Source organism: Physeter macrocephalus, chromosome 13, assembly GCF_002837175.3.
Source record: "Physeter macrocephalus isolate SW-GA chromosome 13, ASM283717v5, whole genome shotgun sequence".
NCBI lineage: Eukaryota > Metazoa > Chordata > Mammalia > Artiodactyla > Physeteridae > Physeter > Physeter macrocephalus.
The window spans coordinates 60,648,844-60,656,112 of NC_041226.1; positions in this window are offsets into that span (position 1 = coordinate 60,648,844).

The window sequence follows — 7,269 nt, forward strand, 5'->3', positions numbered from 1 at the left end:
TATAAACTTGTAGTCCACTACCCCACTCCCACTGTGACTCTGGTATTAACCATATGAGTTGGTTTGAGAAAACGGATATTAGCAAATGTGACACAAACAGAAGGATGAAAAAGTCCTTGCTCATTTCTACCTGTTTTCCATGCTCCTCTGCATTTACCATGAAAACATGTCCAAACTAGTTTCTTAAAGAAGAGGACCATGTGAGGCAGAAGTGAAGGGCCTTAATCAAGGTCACCTGTGATATTGCGATTTATAATGAGAAATATATCTTTGTCCCGTTTCTGACACAATGCTCCTAAAACCCTTAGAATTTCCTAAGTGGTGAGACCCATAAAACTGTCTTTTGTTACGTAAATAAGGTGACTTCCAGAAAGCACTTAAGGATGGGGGGTTAAAAAAAAAAACCAAAAACGGATGGGGGTGGTTGCTTGGAGAGCCAACCATGTGATTAGAGGGTTGGAACTTTCAGTCCTACCCACTGATCTCTGGGGAGGGGAATAGGCTGGAGGCAGAATCAACTGCCAATGGCCAATGATATGATCAATCACACCTACGCAATGAAGCCTCCATTAAAAAAAAAAAAAAAGAAGGACTGGTTTCAAAGAGTTTTTGGGTTGGTGAATACATGGAGATTTCAGGAGAGTGGAGCATCTGGAAAGGGCATGGATGCTCTGCACCCTTTCCCCTTGCCTTGCCCTGTGCATCTCTTCCATCTGGCTGTTCCTGATAAACTGGCAGTCTAATAAGTAAAATGTTTCTATCTGAGTTCTGTGTATTGCTCTAGCAAATTAATTGAACCCAAGATGGGGGTTGCTGGAACCTCTGTTCTACATCTGGTCAGTCAGAAGCACAGGTGATAACTTGGACTTACTATAGAAGTCTGAAATGGGAGTGGTGGAGGGTGGCAGTCTTGTAGGACTCAGCCCTTAACCTGTGGGATCAGATGTTATTTCCAGATAGATAGTGCCAGAATTGAGTTGTTTGGTGGTGTGGGAGAACCCAATTGGATTTGGACTGCTATTTACTACCATCCTAAGCAGTCATCTCTCAGCCTACCTGCCAGCTGACTAAGACACAGAAACAAGTCCAAATTAGGCTAGGGCTAGTGTACAAAACTGTTCTTTGTGGTCCAACTGTAAAAGCAGCTGTAATATGTGTAAAAAGCACAGTGATATAAAATTTGAGATGTAATCCTGACAGCATATGCATAAATTTGTCTTCTCCCTAAGCTAGTCAAGAGCCTTAGCTTAAGTGATGTCAGGTAGGTTAAGGGCCATTTGCTTCATATACATTTTGAGTGCTAAAAACAACAATCAAGCTATTTTTCCTTTTTTTAATCTGTTTCATTCTTCCCTTTCCTTTTCCTTTTCTTTCTTCTTCCCTTCCAATTAATAATTAAATACTTAGCCTCCATAGCATAAAAAAAAAAAAAAAAAATCCCTCCAAATTAGACCTTAAAATCATGGTTGGATTCAACTCTATAATGTATTTCACACAAATTGCTCCATGGTATTATGCTTAACCTTAAAATAATTAGTGAATGCCCTTAAGTTAAATAGTGAAAAATGTTTTCATATATATATAAATACTTTAGATAAATTATTAGTACATTTTAAAATAACCAATCACTTATGGGAGACAATAATTAATACAGACAGTAAATGTATTTGGAGGTCATCTTCATTTAATTAAATTGTTACTGAATATACACAACCATTACTATATACTAAGCATGTTAAAAACCTACATTTTACTCTTCAATATGACAATGTATTTGAATAAGCAAGCAAGAATATAAGAAAGACTTTATTTAGGTCTTCATATTTTAGTTTACATTTTTGGGAACTGAGCCTAATTGGTATACTGAGAAAGAGGTGATTACCTATGTTTTTCTTATATTTCTTTTATTTCATTCCATAATCAAAAATTATATTTAATGAAATAAAGACAAAAATAAGGGTGGTTTTTTTCCTCATATTATTTTAAAAATCCAAGTTTTAAAAATCTATACTAGTTATTTTCTTTGGCCTTACAGAGAATATTTTAAGGTTATTTACACACACACGTATAATATGCATAGGATACATATATGTAATAACATTATATACATGTATAATATACTTTACTTGGGAAGAGGGTGCTATTAAACATTATCATTTAACTGTAAATTAACAAAGTATTCTTGTCATGAAAATTTTTTTATCCTAAAATTTATGTTATAAATACCACTAATATAAAAAATCCTTTTGAGGTAAACAGTAACTTCTCTCCCAATTACCACCCCTCCAGGTGCTATACACCTGCTACACAGAATGGTAGAAATAGAAAATGTTAAGTTTTAAATGATTTTGATTACTTGTTTTTGATTTACACTTTCCCTTATAATTTGAATAAAAATATACTCTGTAGAAATACATGAAATGTTATTTCTTAGATTTTCTCTGAGGGTACAGAATCTGGAGACATATCTCTCATGAAATTTTGTTCTGAAAAGAAGTAATTTGCTAACTATATCCCCACTAGCTAAAGGACATATGAGGTTTCCTAAAGCACTTTTACTTCTGTTGGTTTAAAGAAAATATACAATAACTGTAATACAACAGGAACTGTGCTAGGTCCTGAAAATGTAGAGATGAAATATGCAAAACATTCTCCCTGTAGGAGGTCACAGCCTAGGGAGGAAGACAGACAAGCAGTCATAGTTATAATGGATGAAAATACATATTATATTTGAAAAACTCAACATACTCTATAGGAACTCTTCCCACCAAGAGAGACTAAAGCAATTAGTCACTTGGAATTGAGAGAGATAAAAGGCAAGGCAACATGCAAGCCTGCTTCATTCCCCAAGATGTGAACTGAATGCAGGCCCAGACTTAATGTGAATTTTGAGAAGGAAAATGACCTAAAACTTTGTCAAAAGGTCATTACTTCATATTATTTTTATGTGATTAGTTTTACTTATCCACAGAGAGTGCAAAGAACTATAATATAAAGTGTGCAGAAGTAGAATTCTGTTGTAAATATCTTTAGTAGCTATCCTGTGTCAGCCAAATAGAGATGTAACACAAATAATAATAAAACAATTTATAAAATTTATGTAGAAATAATGTCATTTGGTGGCTTAGTGATATTACGCAGAACTGTTTCATGGAATCATCCAGCTGGAAGAGGAAGAACAACCATTGAATTTAACCACTTCATAAATTACAGATTTAAAAAAACAGACTTGAGAAATTAATAATTTGCCCAGGGTCAGGCAATGAGTATTCCTGGTTCTCAGTTAAATATGTCCATTTTAAGACTCTAATAGAAGCTCAGAGGTAAAAGAGAAGTAATTCTATTGCATCCGGAGAAAAAAAGGAAGCAAATATTTTTCAGAAGTCTTATTTGGCCTGTAATTTTACTGCCTTCTCCATTATGTTTCAGAGAATCTAAGCAGTGAGTTCTGAACACAAAAATAGAACGTCTATGGTTTTATTCATATTTAGGAGCAGTAGTTTGAAGGAAGTGAAGCTCCAGTACTTTTCCACGTTTCTTAGCAACTGGTATGAGTCAAGAAAAATCACTGAAACTCACAGGCACTGGTGGGAGCATGACAAATGACATCTGAAAAAAATATCCTATGGGGTCTATCTACCTGTCTACTATCAACATGCTATTAAGAAATAAAATAAGGGTCATTCCTACATTAATGATGTAAATTCAGTTTTAAAGACTGTGCAGGGAGGTAACCACAGCACCTGGCACAGTGCCTATCAGAGGGATTCTCCAGTCAGATTTATTGAACTGAATTATTAGGCAAATATTTCTGGCCTGAACAATTGATTCAGTTTATAGAAGGTAAGTTTGCACCTTTGCATTGACAACTGGGGGAAATTTATTAATAGTATGTTTATGGTTTGCCAAAATGAAAAATAAGAAATATTTTTAGATATTTAAAATGTCACTAAAAATCCCCATATCTGAATATGCACAACTAAAATACAGAAGACTTTTAGGTAAGAAGAAATAAAGGCTAAAAATGAGACACTGTATAAAAAAAATTAAAGAACCTATAAGAGTATAATAATATATAAATATCTGAATATGCACAACTAAAATACAGAAGACTTTTAGGTAAGAAGAAATAAAGGCTAAAAATGAGACACTGTATAAAAAAAATTAAAGAAGCTATAAGAGTATAATAATATATGTTACTTGATATTTAGAAAAGTATTTTGCTTTCAAAAGTAAGAAATGTTCTCTAAAATCACAGAGGAAGACATTATTTCCAAATAGAACATTATAATATTTAAAATTTGAGAACAACACGGATTACATGAAAAAAAATGAATGCATACTGTGAAACATTTTTAAAATACTAGAAAGAATATGTTTTAGCAAAGTTTGTAGGAACCCAAAATATACTGAAATTTCTTTATATTGTCATATATAGAATTTACCTGAAAAAATAAATCATAAAAAATTAAAGGATATTACTTCAGTGACTGCGATCTACAAACATTTTAAATCAATACAATCTGTCAATAACTTGAACTAAGCTTTTTCTTTCTCCAAATGTAAAGCAGATTGGCCTGTCCAAAATCAGTCTCTGAGCTATCCACACCCCTCCTGCATCACTGCCTTCACCTTAATGTAGGCCCCATCATTTCTTACCTGAACTACAAAAATAGCCTTCTAGTGACATCATTACTGCTTCGCCAAATGTCCTTCAGAAATGTCCAGAAAGAGTCAGAGTGATGTTTATAAAACATATCATATTATTACATCAATCACTTCCTTTCAATTGTTTCAAATGTCCTGTATAGCTAACTTCATCTCATAAACCACTTACTAAGCTTAGCTATTCAGCCCTTTTTTTCAGTTCCTGTTCTAGAATCCCTCAGGATCTGGCTGTAGGTTTAAAATTACCTTTCACTATTATTTTCAATTTCTTTCAACATGTGCATGCAGGTTTTCCCTACACAAACAGGCTCGCTTTACCTCAGGGCCTATTTTATTTGCTGTTCTTTCCGTTTGGTAAATTTCTCCCTACATCTCTGAAGATACAGTCTCAACTCAAATATTAAAGTCTTTAGAGATTTCCCCTCCCCTCCCCTCCAAATGCTAAATAGATTCTGCTCCTAAATAGCTACTGTATAATATACCACCTTTTAATTTATTTTTGAACATACTGATATCATGCTAATTAAGTATTTAATTTATTTTTACTTGTTTATTGTCCCTATGCCCCTATCAATTTTCAAGGCTCTTAAGAACAGAGTCTTTCTAGGAATCATTCACTGGTATCAAGAATTTGTGAGTTGCACATTTTGCATCCAGTAAATATTAGATGACTACATGAATAGTAATCAATACAAACACTAATTGGTGGAGTGGAAATAGACAATCAAACATAGGACATAATGTGAAATGAAAGGAGTAGACAAAAAAGAATATAAGACTGTTTAAAATGCTGGCTTTCAAACTGCAGAAGTAGAAGAGCTGTTCTCACTTGCAAAGGAAGCTTTAGGGCTGGGGCATGATGACCCAGGCTCTTTTCTCCACGGTGGTAAATGCAGAAACCTAGTTTTGAGATGATGGCATCATAATATGTTGGAGACTTTGTCAGCCTAGATTCATGAAGTGACCACAGGAGAAAGAAATGAGCTTTGGCCTGTTAAGAAACTTAAACGTGTGCCCTTAATCTCATAAGAAGTCTGTGGACAGACTTCAGGGAGTCAACACATCCATTTAAATTATACACAAAATGTTGAGTGGATATGTATTTCTCTGAGAATGCTCATAGTTTCATCAGAACTTCAAAGAGATCCTTCATCTCTTTGCTATCATCACGACCTCTGGCAACCCCACAAACCAAGCAAACCAAACAAAGATCAAAACAAAAACAAGACACCTCTGTTTATATACAGGTAGAAGAATTTCACTCCAAGTTGCAATGAGTGACACTAAATTAAAATCCATGTCGCATTACTAACCTTCATACTCTTCCTAGAGTAATATGTTCAGTATATATATATTTTTTGTTTGTTTGTTTGTTTGTTTTTTTGTGGTATGCGGGCCTCCCTCTGCTGCGGCCTCTCCCGTTGCGGAGCACAGGCTCCGGACGCGCAGACCCAGCGGCCATGGCTCACGGGCCCAGCCGCTCCGCGGCATGTGGGATCCTCCCAGACCGGGGCGCGAACTCGGTTCCCCTGCATCGGCAGGCGGACGCGCAACCACTGCGCCACCAGGGAAGCCAGTATATTTTATCTTTTCTAAATAGAAGGCATTTCTGAATTTAGTCATTTGTGTTTAACATTATCAAGTAATGAGGTTCTAAAACTAATTCATCTCTTCACAAGAATTTAATAATATTACTGTAATTAAAAATTACAGAGGACAGGAAACCTCATGTGCCCACATTTACTTAGAATACTAGAGGTAACAGGGGTTCTGACTAGGAGCACAGCCCCAAAACAGATCCTGGATTTGAATCCTGATTACAGATAATTACAGCCTTGTGCTGCAGTTTCCTCATCTGTAGAATTAGGATTGTAACAGTGCCTGCTTATAATTATTGTGAGAATTTAGTGTATGGGAAACAGACAGTGTGGTATAAAGTATAAGAGTTCTCATTTTGCATGGTTCTGAAATGCAGTAGTTTCACTCACATGGTTTATTTAAGTAACATCAACCTCCCAAAACACATTTCAAATTTCAGTTACCATGCTATAGAAGTACTTGCATTAAATACAATCTTCACTGCTCACTCCTCAGTACAAAAATCTCTACAGAGTAAACAACAGATGTACATCATGATCGGTGGCCATTCACACTTCTTTCAAAGTCTGTTGGTGATTGGTCCCTGCATGTGTTATTCAGTTCACACAGGAAGCAAAAGCATTTCCTTGGGTCTCCTCCTCTGGCAGAGAGAAACTATGTGACATTTTATAAAAATGGATAGTTGAAAGAGGAAATTGGACAACAAAGATAAAAGTGCAGCAAATAAATAAAAAGAATTAACATAAAGTGAAATTATAATCATAATGTAAATGAAGTTCCAGGAAACAGCTATTAATTTATGTGAGTAAAGTAGTTGTGAACCAAAAGGATTAGGATATCCCAGAGGAAGCAAGGCTGGCAAAAAACTACATGTTAAAGAAATTTTCAGAGGCATTTCACAACATTGAAAGCAAAAAGGATGAAATGTTGGAAGCTGATCTCAATTTAGGAAAATAACAATCTGCCAAGGCACAGAAAAGATGCTCACTCTGTGTCACGTAT